The sequence below is a fragment of the Hyperolius riggenbachi genome, chromosome 3 (genome assembly GCF_040937935.1).
Source record: "Hyperolius riggenbachi isolate aHypRig1 chromosome 3, aHypRig1.pri, whole genome shotgun sequence".
Lineage (NCBI taxonomy): Eukaryota > Metazoa > Chordata > Amphibia > Anura > Hyperoliidae > Hyperolius > Hyperolius riggenbachi.
Window position 1 is genome coordinate 302,750,586 of NC_090648.1, and position 18,622 is coordinate 302,769,207.

General features: G+C 40.1%; 1 protein-coding gene across 3 annotated transcripts in view; it reads right to left on the reverse strand.

The window, feature by feature from the left end:
* The window catches only part of TAFA2 (TAFA chemokine like family member 2), a 286,327-nt gene that overhangs the window by 74,853 nt on the left and 192,852 nt on the right, over positions 1-18,622 (reverse strand). For 2 of the 3 annotated variants that reach the window (XM_068272743.1, XM_068272741.1), the window contains exon 2: positions 4,983-5,038. The gene's annotated coding sequence lies outside the window, so the exon portion shown is untranslated. Of the gene's footprint in view, positions 1-4,982; positions 5,039-18,290; positions 18,313-18,622 lie in introns of those variants that run through there. The other variant, XM_068272742.1, reaches the window with a different exon arrangement.

The window sequence follows — 18,622 nt, forward strand, 5'->3', positions numbered from 1 at the left end:
TTTTAGCACCTCATGAAACATGACAGGTAGTCAGGAAAGTCAGAGATGCTTAAAAATGGGAAAATTCACTTTTGGCACCATAGTTTGTAAACGCTATAACTTTTACCCAAACCAATAAATATACACTGAATGGGTTTTTTTTCATCAAAAACATGTTTGTCCACATTTTTCGCGCTGCATGTATACAGAAATTTTACTTTATTTGAAAAATGTCAGCACAGAAAGTAAAAAAAATCATTTTTTTGCCAAAATTCATGTCTTTTTTGATGAATATAATAAAAACTAAAACTCGCAGCAGCAATCAAATAGCATCAAAAGAAAGCTGTATTAGTGAGAAGAAAAGGAGCCAAAATTCATTTAGGTGGTAGGTTGTATGACCGAGCTATAAACCGTTAAAGCTGCAGTGGTCTGAATGGAAAAAACAGCGCTGGTCCTTAAGGGGGGGTAAAGGCTGAGTCCTCAAGTGGTTAAAAGCTTATCCATAATTTGTTTTAATGTGTCATCAAATTTATGATTTCAATTTAGCCATTGAATTAGCTCTTCCAGTCCTTTACATATTCTTATTGGGTCAATGTATTAAAAAGGAAAAAAACAACAACTATATTGTAGTTTTGTATGTACTTCCAATATTTTGAGAGGTTTCCCCCAGAGTTCACAGCTCTTTTACCCCTTGCTACCCAGTTCTGACCTTCACTATAACAGTTTTCTTGGTTCTACTAGTATATATTTTCTGTTACAATCAAATAAAAGTACTCAATTCTCCCCATAAAAAAATAAGTTACAGAGGAACTGTTGCGAAAATCTTAAAATTTAAAACACATACAAATAAGTATGTTTCTTCCTGAGTAAAATGAGCCATAAATTACTACAAACCTGAAAAGAGGAATGGACGATGACCACAGTTTGCAGCAATACAGACACTGAGACAAGGAAAATACTGTGCAATAGTGTTTATTGCAAGGCACTCGGTGCAAAATGTGCATACAAAGCACCACAATAACATGCAAATTAAATGCATACAACATCACTCTATAGTCAGAGCAGAATGCAGATAATGGCAACAGGTAATCAGGTACAGGATCAGGGATACAAATCAGGAGTGTCCATAAACTAAAGGCTCAACAGCAAACAAAGTTCTGGCAATTGGCTGTAGGACAGGCAGTAATAGGCCATGCATAATCACCAACAGGGTGCAGCTAGTGGTGTGATCCTGCAGAAGGTGCACCTGAACCACTCACAGGCAAAACAAAGAACTGCAGGTTGCAGGTGTTTTCCAAAGTCAGTAGTAGGCCACTTGCTGCTGAACAACGGAAGTCCAGGCAATCACATTATAGATAGAGCCACCAGTGGACAGTGGAAGTCCAAAGCAGCCAAAGTCACTACTGCTACCAGCAGGCAGAGGTTGGCATGACATGATTCCTAACACAGCTCTTCCATACATACCACAGTTGTGGAACCCTTGGTATATTGTTATCCTATATACCCCCCACTTGCTTGGTTTCTGAGTATTATACATCTTATACTTTGATCTTACTACGAAACTTATTGTGCTTTCATCAATTACTACATTCCTATGGGGTTCAAACAGGGTTCTGCCTCTTTTTTCATATGCTCTGTTATGTTCCTGACCTTCTAACCCCTAGTTTAAAGGGCCTTCATGACCATTTATGTGTGGCAAAACATGTATCATCCTGTGAATTTTACTAAATCGCTTATGAGAAAAGAAATCTCAAAAAAAGGGGTGTAACTTATACAGCTCAAAAATCCAGTGACAGTTTCTGGAACATTTGCTCTGCAAAGTTGCACTCTTGTTAAAAACACAGTAAAAGTAAAATCACGCAGCAAGCAGTCGCAGGAAGGAGAGCAACTTGCCCAATTTCTGTGATCACTAGCATCGTCCCCACTTTCAGCAACCGCCCCACTTAGATCAACCTCCCCACTTTCATCAGCCTCATCAATATATCAGTGTCATCACTGTAACATTCATCATTATCATCAGCAGTGAAAGTAAAAAATCACTGTCATCACCAGAATCCTGGACATATGCTCCTGCATTGCTGTCCTCCATAAGAAGATTTGCAACAGTCTCTTTTTTCCTGTTGCATTGGATAGCATTGCTTCTCTCTGCTTTTTGCTATTAATCCATGCATACTTCCTGGTATTACCGATCGCGGACTTCTGGTCCCAGATGGGTACTTTCTATGTGGGCATGGAGTCTAGAAGTGGGGGAACAATTGTGCAGAGGAATCAGAGTGTGTTGGGGGACAGATGTGTCTGAATCACCACCAGATTTTTGTCATACCACAGGAACACAAAAATTGCTGGGCGGGACATAAAAGTGGGAGGAAACCCAAATATTCTACCTGTACTGGCAAAGAATATTTCCATTTTCCCCAACCACAGTTTTCACTGGGTATGTCCAGTCCATCTGGTGAATTTCCTATCGTATTATAACACACACGCGCATGCGCACGCACGCACGCACACACACACACACACACACACACACACACACACACACACACATATATATCAGGTGCTGAAGATTTTTTTTCCCCTTTTTTCCTTCAGTAAGGTCTTTCCAGGATCAATCATTCAAGATGATTATATGAAATTGTAATATATATATATATATATATATATATATATATATATATATATATATATATATATATATATTTAATAATACAAGTGAAAGGAACAATGAGACGTGTATTGGCTTGTACCTTCACAACTTTAGATTTACTACTCCTGCTAAAAAAGCCATCAACAGAAATGAATAGCTCACATTTCGACTAAAAAATAAAGAATGTTTTAACCATCTCAAGTGCACATCTCAGAGATCTGCAGGAAAACTGTACCACACTAAATGCAACTCTGCGGTGAAACAGTGATTTCCCAAGAGCACTCTTGTGAAGGATATATTTCAACAAAGTGCTTGTTTCCCAATAGGAGAGGAAATGTGTTTTGATCCTCTTCTGACTGATGCACAACCCTGATCTTGCAAATCTTGATCAACAGAAAAAAAAAGTAGCAGGGAAAGCATTATAAAATAGAAGCCAAGTGCAGCCTGAACCTTTCAAGCAGGCATAAATACAACATCCGTGTCAAAGCAATAGGAATGTCTCCTTATCTGTGATTTGTTGCAGTGGTTAATTGTATACACTCTTCATTGAGTGGAAAATGGAAAGCTGCCCCTTTAGTGAAATTATGTTTACTGTCACTGGGCATTACAATAAAATAGAGAATCTAGAAAGCAGAAATACTTGTAACATTTTAACAGTACAGTTTAATGTGGATAGAAATAGTGCTATAGTATTAGAATAGTCATGTTATTATATGACTAGTAAATCAAACCCTTACATTATAAATAGTATTTATTTATTATTCTTCATAATGGAATGTGAAACAGATCTCAGATTCTCAAAGTAAATCAAAGCTGCTAATCATTGGATTCGTAATGTGTAATGAAGGTTCATATTCTGGCCATACTGGATAGTGGCTGGATAGTGTACTGGATAAGGGCTCTACCTCTGACATAGGTGACTAGGGATTGAATTTTGTCTGAACCCAGAACCTATTCGGTAAGGAGTCCATGGGCAAGACTCCCTAACACTGCAGGATGGCCTGTTGAACATTATTATTATTATTATTATTATTCTGTACAACTAATTATTCATGCAGGAAGATGGAAGATTTGTGCAGTTCATACTCCAAAGGCAATAAATATGTCATGCTTAAACTGAAGTGCATTTATAGTTACAGAATGCATTGCTAGCCTGAAGGCTAGCAATGCATCTGTCCCCAAACAGTCCCCAATTTGTCATTCGAGGGGTTCCCAATCCCTGAGAGGCGGCAATCATTGCATGTGTGTACTTAGCTTGAGAGATTCATTGCGGGCTATGAATTGAAATAAAACGATTTGCCTTCTCAGTAAAACACTCAGAACTATCAGGGAAGATTAGTAAAAGTTGGCGGTTATTGCACATGCCATTACCTTGTGACAGCTAGATATGATGCATCATTTTGCTCATTTTTACAGAAAGAAGTCACTTTCACTTTTGCAATTGCTTTTAATGAAAGTTGCATGCAAATCCATAGACCCATGAATCTAGTCCTCACTCTTCTTTTACATGATCCCGACAACACTCATTTCTGTAGGACCTTCTCTTCTTCCAACTGTGATTTAAAGGTATAAACAAGAAATGTCTGCATCCTTCCTCTATGAATGATAGAGAGAATGCATGAAAAGAGGACCTCCTACACAGTACAATCAGAAAAGTACAATCCCACAGGAAGGGAATACGTATTGTATGGCTTTAGAGATGCTGTGGGTGGCTACTAGTAGTGATGTTGTAATTTGGTCTGGCTTAAGAGTGGAGGTTGCACCATCACTTACATTTGGGGTGTATTCACACTTTGCACAAGTTCACATGCAGTATTATTGTGCAATAATTAGTCTGAGCCCACCCTTTCAGTATTTCCACAACAAACATGCATATAGGGTACAACAAAATGAACAAAACCAACATGTGCAAAATTTTACATTGCTCCAGGTGAATCATTTAAGTATGTGCCTAAACATACATTGAGGCCTGTTTACACCTGAGGTGTGCATTTGTGGTGCAGCATCGCACTGCAATACACAAAAGTATATTAACCAACTTGTTAGCATGTGCAGTACCTTTTGGCTCAAATACATCCATTGAATACATTCATCTTTCACAATTGCATTGGACAATAAAATTGCATTGCCTTTGTGATGCAATTATATTGAATTGGTACGTTCACATTGGCGAGTAGCAGTGCGGTCTGACAGAATCTATGGGCATAACGCGAACCATGCTGTGCAGTACTGGATAATGTAGTGTATAGTTGCAGTGAAGCATACTCTTCATGAACTGCTTCATAATATGTTTCTACAGGGCAGGTGTACCTAATCTAAAGAAAAAAAACTTCAGGATTAAAATGTGTGAACTTACCTCCTTCATTCAAAATCCAGATTCCCCCCCAGGCACACAAGCAATGCTTTAAACATCTGCAAAACAAAGAATAAATAATTAGATTGTAAAAAAAAAAAAAACATTTCCTGAAGATTTGCAAACATGATGCATGTTAAAAATGAGATGCTAGTGTTCTGACATCCTGGCAAATTTAGGCCTGTCAAATGCACTTCCTCCCAATTTTGATAGGCCCATTTCCAAGCTGCATACAATATGCATTACATTTGCACACCAAACACATTATTTACATTATTTAACACTTCAATAACCATCTCTTACTGTCATAATATTAATCATGCACATGTTCGGGAATTAGAAATCTTTGTAGAATTTGTTAGTATTCTGCACCTGGATGTGGCAGTGCTGGTCTTCATTTTAGGGATGGTTTGGCTACCCCTGCAAGCTTCTGTTTGTGTGTGTCAGATTTGTTTTAGTGCCTTATCTGGGTTGGGCAGAAATTAACAAGGTTTGTACAATATTAATGGCAATAGGTAAATAAGAGTGGCTGGATAGTGTACTGGTTAAGGGCACCGCCTTTGACATGTGAGACCAGGATTTGAATCCTGGCTACGGTCAGTACCTATTCAGTAAGGAGTTCAAGGCAAGACTCCCTAACACTCTTGAGTGCCTCCCATTGGCTGCAGCTCTGGAGTGCTTTGAGTCCGACAGGAGAAAAGTGCTATACAAATGTTCAGATTATTATTATTATTAAGAACAACACTGGTGGAGGAGCCCTTGATGTATACTAGTAATAACAACTATGATATATAGGAAACAGAGGTACTGTGCCTTACATCTATACAAGGATAACCCCAATTAATTGGGAAAAAAAAGTTTATTTGTTTAACTACATAAGCACAACACGTTTCCTGGGTGCTGACCCGCTTCTACAGGTCAATGAAAGTGCTTTAATAGCAGTATAGGTGAAAGTGAGCGCCTTTAATGTCATGCCATTTAGTCACCTCTTCTCTTGGCCTCTCTTAGTGTTCCCCTGCAGTAAGTAGTCAGTCACCCACTTCAACCTTGTCTTCACTTCTTTTCCGTACCCAACATTTCTAACTCTCCTTTCCTGCTCTCTGACCTCATCTTTCATAAATGCACTTATCTTTCATCCCTTAATGCTTATCCTCTAATCAATGAGCAAATCAAGCAATGATTTCCAATTATGTAAATACCCTGTAGCAGCTCAGAATGACTGTCAGCATCAAAACAATCCTACTTCTGTCACATACAGTTACACTCCCATAACTCCAAACAGCCTTGCAGTACTGTTATTGCCCTGCTATGTCTCCCACCACACAAATTCAGCTAACATATTTACTACATGTTTACTACTGGTTAACTACCACACTGCAATTTCCCTGTGATCAGCTTTAGTCCGGTTTCTGACTCTAACAATTCTATTAAAAACTACCCTCAGTAAAATAGCAAATGATCTAACAATTATATAATCTCAAGCCTTCCATTTTTTCTTGAACTGTTTTGGGCTTTTTACAATGTTTTTAATTTGTTACTAATTCAGATTCTGTCCTACCTGGCCATTTGAGGCTTTACTTTTCTCATATCTTTGCTTTCATCTCAGTGGAAGGACGTTCAGTGACAATTCTAAAACCTTCTCCACTCCTAACTATCGCTCTGTTGGAGTACCACAGGACTTACTTTATTTTTTGGACTTTAAGACTCATTTTTCTCCTCCAAAAGGGGGGAAATAAAGTCACTGTGTCTTATAGTCCAAATGCAGGGAATTCCTGACTGGTGAGCACCTGCCAATATGAACCTCCAACCCGCTGCAATGTTGGGGACTCCCTGTACTGTGCCCATGCATAGGAGGACACAAGAGGACAAACGGAGGACACAGGGACACAAAGGGGGAAAGAGGAGGACACAAGGAGGACAGAGGCGGACACAGGAGGACACAAAGGGGACAGAGGAGGACACAGGGAGACACAAGAATTACAAGGGGGCATGAGGTACAAAGGGGCATAATCCACAAGATGGATACAACAGGTTTAGTATATATTTTTATCCCTAGGTTTTTGTCCTCTAAACCTAGGTGCGTCTTATGGTCAGGGGCGTCTTATAGTCCGAAAAATACGGTAGTCCTCAGACTTCTTTCTCAATCTACACCTACGATCTTGGCCAGCTTATTAGAGCTTTTAATTTAACTGTAGTGATAGCTGGACATCATAATTTCGTGTTAGCAAATACATTCGCGAACGTTTCTGCGAACGTTCATTGATCACTCGCGGTGAGCCCCACTGACTTTAATGGCAGGTAAACTTCTGAAACGTTCAGGGCATCTCTGCAGCCACAATTTCTTTAAAAAAGGCATACAAAGTGTACCAAAACCTGGGCAGTGGCATGACGGAGGTGGATCAAGGGCAAATTATTCCGCAAAAGTTATGTTTTTTACGCAGAAGCTTTTTTTTTCATGCGTAAATGTTGAAAATCACATATCTTTTTAGGATTTTTTTCTAACTTTTTCAAATAAACGTCTTTAGTATGGCTGTCATGGTTACCTGCCTAAAAAATATATATTTGCAGCTACTTTTGCAGAGACAAGAAATGCGTGTCATTTCAAATTTATCTATTACATTTTGAAAGTTTTTGCGACCAAAAATTTCAACACTTTAAATATTTTATTTGAACCTGCCACATTGCCAATGATGTCACTCTACACAGCCACACCATCCTTCCTGCCCAACGTAAAAAAAATGCCAGTCCTCAGAGAGGCCTGAAATATGTGTCATTCCAAATTTATGTACTAAATTTAAAAAAAATGGTGTGTCATCAAAATTTGATTTCAAATATGTCATGTCAAATGGTGTCCATTACAACTGTAATTACATCCAAAAGTACACTAATGGTGTAACTGGCAGTGTTGCAGGCGGAAGTGAAGGTAATATTGCTGTGCGCTATGTGTGCACCTCAGTATTACCAGCATTTGATGCATCAATCCCATAGTTTCATCTTATTTAAAGCTCACCATCCCACCCCACCTCCCACTCCAACTCCGGCAGTACATTTCATTTCCACACTTTATAGTCTTACACTTTAAGCTTATATATGGGCAATGCCCCCTCTACTATTGTCTCTTGATATTGCTGCATTTGCTGATTGACCCAGTTATGTGCACTTAGCACAAGATGAGCTTTGAATCACATTGCCCTTGTTTGTCCGTGTTAGTAAAATGTTTATTTTGGCAGTGTGAATATGTTGTCACCATAAGTTTCAATTAAAAAGTTTCAATAATAATAGCAGTAATTTATTCTTTAAGTAAAGTCCTGATGTCCAACAAAGTCTCACTGCAGGACAAATAAAAAGTAAAACAATTAGGATTGGGTTCAGTTTGTAATAGGTTTGCCTATTTAAAAATCTCCGACCACAGTTGTTGTCGTGGGATACCTTGCTTGTGTGGACGCGTCTGCACACCTCTCTTGATCGCGCCCCTGTGTCCAGAAGCATTCTGCACTTGCACAGTTCACAAACACTTAAGGTGCACAAGTGCAAACACTCCCGCCCATGGGAGTGCAATCGAAAGAGGAGCACGAACATGCCGGGGCAGTATGAATCGGGTCATTTCAGCATCCGGCACTCAGCACTGAGTGCCGAAGCTGGGCGTAGCCATAGCATTAGTGCTATGCTGCGAACCCCACGCAAGGGTAATTCAGGGCTCCGGCAATCGCAAGACCTCGAATTACATCTCCCTTCGAGTTGCTACAACTCGGAGGGAGAACAGTATTTAACGCCACTGGGGTACTGAGCCCTGCTCAAGCACGGCCGAGTGACACGTGCACAGTAGCCTACAACCACAGCTGTGTTAGGGGATCTCTTGGAGGGGACAGTGTCACCCTGGAGTGCAGTGGAACTACAGCCAGGGACCTGATAGACTGCAGGTAAGTAAATCTAAACAACTTCCCAGCTAGGATATCTTTTAACTACTTGAGGACCGTAGACTTACACCCCCCTAGTGAACAGGCCATATTTTACAATTCAGGGCCCTGGAGCTTTAAAGAGACTCTGAAGCCTAATAAAATCCTTGTTTTTACCTTCTAGTTATGTTCAGCAATATCAGGAGTCCTGAAACGCCGCATTCCCATGGCTGAACGAGGGCTTTATATGCCCTAAATCCCAGGGCAGAGCTGAACGCTGTAGTTCTGCCTCTACTGGAGTCAATTTGCGCACGGATCTCCGCCTCTCCCCGCCCCTCTCTGTGAAAGAAGATTAAAAGGGGCAGTGAGATGCAACGATCAGCGCAGATTGACTCTAGTAGAGGCAGATCTACAGCGCTGAGCTCTGCCTCTTACAGGAACCGATCCCCCATTTTTGTCCCGGGGATTTTGGGGGTGTAAAGCACTTGTTCAGCCATTGGAAAGCAGCGTTTCAGGACTCCTGATATTGCTGAACATAACTGGAAGGTAAAAACAAGGATTTTATTAGGCTTCAGTCTCTCTTTAAAAGTGTGCTGCAGAGCCATAACACATAAATTAATTTTTCCCCTTTTCTTGCCACCAACAGAGCTTTCTGTTGGTGGCATCCGTTCGCTGTTCCTATGTTTGTTTGTTTTTATATAACTTTTTTGTATAATTTTTTAACTAAAATGCCTATTTTTCTTTAAATTTTAATACCCATCATCCCTCCTCCCCGAGAGCCAATCAGTGTGATCGGCTCTCAAAGGCATTAACCTATGAGAGCCGATCACTTTTGTGGCCAATGGAGGGGACAGCTCAGAGTCAGAGCTGTCTCCGTAGTATAAATCGCAGCCCTGTACACAAAAATAAACAGTTATTTGTTTTACTGTTTCCAGTCTGCTAGCGGGGATGCGTTGGCATGGAGTGGTCGGCAAGTAGTTAAAGAGTGATCAAATTTATGCCTGAAGATTAAGGTCACATGGTCTCCCAGAATCATTTATATAGTACATACTGTGTCCTGCACCTAGACTAGAATGAGCAGCCGTCATTTTTTTTGTCTGGCAATTTAAGTGAAGGCTTGAGAAAAAAGGAAGGGGGGTGAGGGTCCATATTTTTTACCTATTATAGGTTTTATTTGTGTTGTAGCATGATATGGATAACTTTCATCTATGACTTCTGTGTACTTTAAAACCATCAGGACAGCATTTCATAAACATATACATGAACAAATACTGGGGCTTTTCTCATGTTACAAACTGTAAGGAAAAGTAGAATCTGGGAATATAAATTATACCGTAAAATACATTGCATTCTCTCTAGTTATATGCAGAAACTGAGAACTGTGTGGCATACTCATTAGACTGTCCGCTTTGTACTTAAGAAACAGAATTATTAATTCTTTCACTCATGCATTTTGTAATATTTAAAGTTAATGCAAGGTTTCCAGTAACAAGAATTCCTAGTAGAATGCCATCTCATCTCAGTGAATGTTATAAAATCAGATAGAAAGGTATGTTTAGATTATAAGAGTTATAATTATAATTATTTGTATACATGTCACACTAAGTTTATATAAATAAAAACCTCCAAAAGGCTTATATAAAAAGGCACTGGTGATTATCAAAGTGTGTGTGCACACAGCAACCAATCACTACCTCTACTTACAATACACTGCAGATGCAGTAGTATTTGTAAGTAAGTATATCTGTACGTTCTTACCAAATCTTTTACATCCTGCTGTGTTTTGGATCATTAACATTGTACGTTTCTACTTATAAAGACATAAACAGCATAGCATGGGTGGAAAAGTTTAGTGAGGATTTTAAACGTGCCTAAACTATTTTAGTAGGTCATACCTACCCCAATGTGTTAATGTATCCCTACTGTATACTCATTCCTCTAATAGGAGGTGAATTCTGCTAGCCCCTTCTTATTAAGAGGGCTTCCAGATCCTATCATAAGCCTTATTCATTTTACTATAACACCATCCTTTTTAAGAGATACACAAAAATGGAGAAGAGACACTTGTCCAATAATGTTTGCAAGGTTATTTTGCAAATGGGAGGCTTTGCTGTACCCCCTTCAAGGAACCACACCTCATGCTAAAAAGCATGTAGTGTAATATGGCTCAGAAACAGGGGGCTGCACGCCTACTACCCTCACAGGGACAAATAGCAAGTTAGAGTTTAAAAAGTCTGTTAGTTAGAAATTAGTCTGTTTGTCTTTGTGAACAATATGCTTAAAGGGCAATTGAAGTGAGAGTGATATGGTGGCTGCCATATTTATTTCCTTTTAAGCAATACTAGTTGCCTGGCAGTCCTGCTGATCCTCTGCCCAGTGCTGGGCCGAAATTACGCATTGGCGTAATTACGCATCGTAATTCACTACAAATGCACCGTAAGCGTTACGTGTAAGGTTACGGTATTACGCGTAATTAATTACGCGTAGACCGTAGGGTTACGTTTTACGCGTAACAAATTACGCGTAAGACAGTAAACTCCCATTGAAATTACACAGTCTGCCGTAATCGCGTAATATTACGCTCCCGTATAATATAAAAAAGCCGCCGACTTTAAGGGTTAATAGCAAAGCCCCCTTAAGTGCTAAGAGCCTCAAATTTGGAGAATATATTAAGGAGATCAGAAGGAATAAGAGGAAAAATTTTTTTTCAAAAAGACCTTATAGTTTTTGAGAAAATCGATGTTAAAGTTTCAAAGGAAAAAATATATACATTTAAAAACCCGCCAACTTTAACGGTTAATAGCAAAGCCTGCTTAAAATTTAGGAACACCAAATTCACAGGGTATATTAAGGGGATCAGTGGGAATAAGAGGAAAAAATTTTTTTTCAAAAAGACCTTATAGTTTTTGAGAAAATCGATTTTTAAGTTTCAAGGGCGAAAATGTCTTTTAAATGCGGAAAATGTCAGTTTTTTTTGCACAGGTAACAATAGTGTTTTATTTTCATAGATTCCCCCAAGTGGGAAGAGTTTTACTTACTTCGTTCTGAGTGTGGGAAATATAAAAAAAACGACATGGGGTCCCCCCTCCCAGACCTCTTTAACCCCTTGTCCCCCATGCAGACTGGGATAGCCAGAATGCGGAGCACCGGCCGCGTGGGGCTCCGCACCCTGACTATACCAGCCCGCATGGTCCATGGATTGGGGGGTCTCGGAAGGGGAGGGGCAGCCAAGCTTTCCCCTCCCCCTCCGAGCCCTTGTCCAATCCAAGGACAAGGGGCTCTTCTCCACCTCCGATGGGCGGTGGAGGTGGAGGCCGCGATTTCCTGGGGAGGGGTTCATGGTGGCATCTGGGAGTCCCCTTTAAAAAGGGGTCCCCCAGATGCCCTCCTCCCTCCCAGGAGAAATGAGTATAGAGGTACTTGTAGTACCCCTTACCCATTTCCTTTAAGAGTTAAAAGTAAATAAACACACAAACACATAGAAAAAGTATTTTAATTGAACAAAAAACATAACCACGAAAAAAGTCCTTTAATATTCTTAATTAACCATTAATACTTACCTGTCCCTTTAAAAGCCAGTTCCCACGCAATATCCTCGGAAATATACTAATCAGTTACAATGTAACAAAGTTATTACAATGTAACAACTTTGTTACATTGTAACTACGCCGCACCCGACGTTACTCACCGCCGCCGCCGCGTCTGTGCTGCAGGACCCGACAGAGCTCTGAGCTATAGCTCAGAGCTCTCTAAGCATCTTTGTATTTGGGCTCCAAGGAGCCCCATTGGTCCTTAGCAGACCAATGGGGTTCCTTCTGATTTGAAGGAACCCCATTGGTCTGCTAAGGACCAATGGGGCTCCTTGGAGCCCAAATACAAAGATGCTTTCGAGAGCTCTGAGCTAATATAGCTCAGAGCTCTGTCGGGTGAAGGGACGCTAAGTCCCCGCCGGCTCCGCTGCCCTCCCCGCCTCTCCCACATGTCACCTATATACATGCTGGCACCCATGGGTGCCAGCATGTATATGAGTGACAGGTGTGGGCGGAGTGGACGGCGGGAGCCGGCGGGGACTAGCGTGTATGCGGCGGCCGGCGGGTGAGCGGCGAGTGACGTCGGGTGCGGTGGTGTTACAAAGTAACAAAGTTGTTACATTGTAATAACTTTGTTACATTGTAACTGATTAGTATATTTCCGAGGATATTGCGTGGGAACTGGCTTTTAAAGGGACAGGTAAGTATTAATGGTTAATTAAGAATATTAAAGGACTTTTTTCGTGGTTATGTTTTTTGTTCAATTAAAATACTTTTTCTATGTGTTTGTGTGTTTATTTACTTTTAACTCTTAAAGGAAATGGGTAAGGGGTACTACAAGTACCTCTATACTCATTTCTCCTGGGAGGGGGGTGGGCATCTGGGGGACCCCTTTTTAAAGGGGACTCCCAGATGCCACCATGAACCCCTCCCCAGGAAATCGCGGCCTCCACCTCCACCGCCTATCGGAGGTGGAGAAGAGCCCCTTGTCCTTGGATTGGACAAGGGCTCGGAGGGGGAGGGGAAAGCTTGGCTGCCCCTCCCCTTCCGAGACCCCCCAATCCATGGACCATGCGGGCTGGTATAGTCAGGGTGCGGAGCCCCACGCGGCCGGTGCTCCGCATTCTGGCTATCCCAGTCTGCATGGGGGACAAGGGGTTAAAGAGGTCTGGGAGGGGGGACCCCACGTCGGTTTTTTTTTATATTTCCCACACTCAGAACGAAGTAAGTAAAACTCTTCCCACTTGGGGGAATCTATGAAAATAAAACACTATTGTTACCTGTGCAAAAAAACCTGACATTTTCCGCATTTAAAAGACATTTTCGCCCTTGAAAATTAAAAAATCGATTTTCTCAAAAACTATAAGGTCTTTTTGAAAAAAATTTTTTCCTCTTATTCCCACTGATCCCCTTAATATACCCTGTGAATTTGGTGTTCCTAAATTTTAAGCAGGCTTTGCTATTAACCGTTAAAGTCGGCGGGTTTTTAAATGTATATATTTTTCCTTTGAAACTTTAACATCGATTTTCTCAAAAACTATAAGGTCTTTTTGAAAAAAAAAATTTCCTCTTATTCCTTCTGATCTCCTTAATATATTCTCCAAATTTGAGGCTCTTAGCACTTAAGGGGGCTTTGCTATTAACCCTTAAAGTCGGCAGCTACCTAACATTGATCCATGCGTCAACTTTTCCGCTTGGCAGCATGACCTTACGCATTAATTGCTAGTAGGATTTTACGCGTAAACCTATAACGTAATAACCTGAATTACGGTATACTTACGCGTAATTGCATAAGTGCTATGCGTAATTATAGACATGTACCGAAATTGAATGTCTATGCCGTAAGCGTAATTTCGTAATGCGTAATAGCGTAAAATTACGCGTAATGATCCGTAATCGTAGCTTTCTCCATTACGACCAGCACTGCCTCTGCCCCCAATACTTTTAACCATAGACTCTGAACCAGGTGTTTCTGGCAATATTGTCAGATCTGACTAGATTAGCTGCATGCTTGTTTATGGATATTTAGACACTACTGCAGCTAAATAGATCAGCAGAACTGCCAGGCAAATGGTATTGCTTAAAATGAAATAAATATGACAGCCTCCATATCCATCTCACTTCAGTTGTCCTTTAAGTAATTTGGAGACCCAAGCCTCTTATTCATAGTACATTGTAAATAAACTGAGAAATATCCTATTGACCTTTCTCCTGATTTTTCTCCATAGAGATGTTTTCAAACATTATCAATAAAATAGATATAAAGCTCCCACAAAGCAAGAAATTACTCAATATAAGTTTGATGTTATATTTTTACCCACTTTTTATAATACTTTTTTTGGTTCCTAAGTGTTGAAAAGTTATTCTTGTAGATCAGACAAAAAATTATCTTAACAGGGGAAAACTCAGGAGAAAAGTTAATTGGCTAAGGGCCATTCTGTCTTGCAAAGGTGGAATTATTTTGGGCATAGCTTTTTTAGTACAGGTGTTTGGGTTTCTTTCAGTGTTTTACAGTAGCTTAGTGCTTCTGCTTGTCCATGGGTTAAAGGGAACCTAAACTGAGAAGGATATGAATTTTTCCTTTTAAAATAATACTGTTGCCTGGCTCTCATGCTGATCCTGTGTCTCTAATACTTTTAGCCACAGCCCATCAACAAGCATGCAGATCAGACGCTCTGACTGAAGTCAGACTGGATTAGCTGCATGCTTGTTTCAGGTGTGTGATTCAACCCCTACTGCCAGGCAACTGGTATTGTTTAAAAGGAAACATCCATATCCCTCTCAGTTTAGGTTCCCTTTAACTGGCTGCTTTGTGGCACTCCTGCCTTGCAGGCTCTACCCACAAGGCCATATTAATCCACACCTAGAACTGATAAAGGTTAACATAGCCTGAAATGGCTTCCTGTGAACTGAATTATATGGCTTTGTTACAGTAATAGGTTATAGGCTTGCTGTACAACAGCAGCTCTGTATGTATTCCTGTTTATTTCAGGGATATAAAGGGAATTATTTTCTTTCATTAATGAACCCAAGTGGTGCATTGTCGGAGTACCTTGTTGCTCTTGTGAACCCAGGCTTGGATTTACCTCACAAGAGCCTATAGGCACAGATGTCCTGGCACCTTAGACTTCGCCCTTCATGAACCTACAAACATCCACCAAACTGCACCACAAGTGTGCTGGCTGTCCCAGCTGTCACTTCTCCCTTACTTCCCTTCTCTGTCACAGGCAGCTACAGGTGTCCCTTAGCATTAGGTAGCCAGAAGTACCCTCAGTATTAGGTAGCTAGAGGTGCCACTGACTGAAGGGAGATCTCGTTGGTGGAATGCCGAGAGCTGGATGAGTAACCTCTCATTTATAGTCTCATTAGGACTCTGCATAGGGAAGGAGGATGAGGGGCACTCAGGGAAGGGAGTGAGCCGCCTTTCCATCATCATAGGAGCCTGTAGGCATGTGCCTACAGTGCCCTATGGTAAACCAGGTCTGTGAACCTGAATATTTGCACCTTCTTTAAAGCACACCTGAAGTGAGAGGCATATAGATGGTCCAAATATATTTCCTTTTAAACAACAACAGTTGCCTACCTAGCAGATCCTGCCGATCTTTCTGGCATCACTAGTGTCTGAATCACACACTTGGAACACGCATGTGACTAATCCAGGCAGTCTTCAATCAAAAACATCTGATCTGCATGTTTGTTCATGGTCTATGGTTAAGGCTGGATTTACTGCAGTCAATTGTGTAACACATGCATTATAAAGAGTGTGAACTGCAATAGAGACTGGACAGAGACTTTAATACAAAGCCTGCATGCATCGAGTTAGAATAACGTGTTCCATTACAACGCAGAATTATTCTGCAACACAACTTAGCATTGTGAACTAGCCCTAAAGGTAGTGCAAAACAAGTTGCTCCATCTGAACCTACAACTGGATTTAGCCTGGAGAGGTGTGTAGCATCAAGGGTGGGCTGTCCACCTCAGCCATATGTACATCAAACAAGGATCGGCACAAGTTAACCCTTGCTTACTCAGAGATTTTATCCCAAAAAAGGCCCTATAAGTAAGCACCTGTTGGGGGTGTGAAACGTGTTAGTGTTCTCATTTGTGCATCTGCCTATTGATTTTGACTTAAAGCGGAATATAACCCTGCATTTCAATTTTGCTCTAAAACATTATTTACAGTATATTATATGCAACCAGCATTTTTTTTTTTACTAGACCAGCATTGGAAGGGTTACACAGAGCTTTAAAGTTCCTGGAGAGAACTGCAGACGCATAAGTGTGGTATGTGACTCACTCTCTCTGACTGAGAAAGAGCTGGAGGACAGCCAAAGAGTGTGTAACATTTATCACTTGTTACATTCTATTTAGTTAAATGTATTTATCTGAACTTCTGCATATCTCTCCACGGAACTTTAAACCTCTGTGTTTAACCCTTCCAATGCTGGTCTAGTAAAAAAAAAATGCTGGTTGCATATAATATGCTGTAAATAATGTTTTAGAGCAAAGTTGAAATGCAGGGTTATATTCCGCTTTAAATATCTGAGTGAGCAGCAGATGGTTGTGCGGATCCCTGTTTGATGTCTCGATGGTTAAAGATATTAGAGACCGATGATCAGCAGGACAGGCAGGGAGGCAATTTGCATTGCTTAAAAGGAAATAAATATGTCAGCCTCCATATCCCTCTCCCTTCAGATATGTTTTAAGAAGGCAAAGTTGCAGGAAGCATAGCTTTGTTAATGTTTTTTTTTATTTTTAGTAGAGGGCAGTGATGATCATAATCAGCTAATTATGATTACGCAAATTTTCACGTACATTTTCGCAATTTCCTTACGATTTGTACATGCAATTGATTTCGTATAGTCATTCGTAGTTTTACATAAAATTTCGTGTAATTTTCGTGTATTTTGTGCCAAACTTAGCAGTGAATAACAAAGCCCCCATACATGCTATTGACACCAAAATTGCTACTTATGTTAAGGAGAATAGTGGGTCCAAGCAAAAAATAATTTTCCAAAAAGACCCTTGTAGTTTTTGAGAAAACCAATTTTAAAAATTCAAAGAAAAAATGTTTTTTCAACTAAGAAAAATGACAATTTAAAAACATTTTTCTTTGCATTTTAAAATCGATTTTCTCAAAAACTATAAGGTCTTTTTAAAAAAATTCTTTTTTTGACTTGTACCCAATAGTCTCCTTAACATATGTAGCAATTTTGGTGTCAATAACATGTATGGGGGCTTTGCTATATACCACTAAAGTCAGCACAAAATTTTGCAAAACTTCGCGAAAATTATGCAGAAAATTATGCAAAATTATGAAATATTACTATTACATACAAAATTAATTACGATTTTCCCTGACATTACGATGCAAAATTGCGAATTTTGGTGCGAAATTTTGATGCAAAATTTTGTCTCTCCACTGGTAGAGGGAGCATTTAGGTGCCTTGAGGCTTTTTATAAGGTTTTAGTGGTTCTGGTTCTCCATGGATGCTGGTAGCATATTAGCTAGGCTCTAGTCTATCATTAGCAGAAAGTCACTAGGTGTTTTTTTACACTAGATAACTTTCATAGACCAATGATAGGCTAGTGAATTCCCCAATCTTCCATTACATTTATTGATGCTGATTTGGAGGAGGAGGGTTGATCAAAGGAGAACATGGCTCTGCACTTCACTGCTGCACGATACTTTATATGCAGTACATACTGGTGGATCAATAGGGAAAGGTTGATTGAATTATTCAGACAGCACTTAGAAAAATAGCTGTTTTTCTGAAACATTATTTTAAACTGAAATATAACTCACACTGCATACAAGCTTCTAAGCTCTATACAACTACACATGGTGAAATCAAGCTTTGCAGTACACAAAATGTGATGCTCACCTCTAACTTTGAGCAATTTAACCACTACTCACATAACCACTTGTACTGGGTCTGTTCACACGTGAAGATCTGGAACAATGCAAGATATCTACACATGCTCATACATTTTCTGCCCGCTGAAATAACTGAATGCATTTATAAATCAAAGAATGTCATACTTTTCTAGCTAAACTGTTGATGTATGTTTTATCCAGCATGTGAATTCTCATTGCGATTAGAATAAACAACAAAAGCTCTCCATGCTCCAATGACTTGATTGAACTTCCCCACCTGCATAAATTGAAATTACCTCTGTGTTACTCATGCTAATCCACAGCAGGTGTTTCAAACTG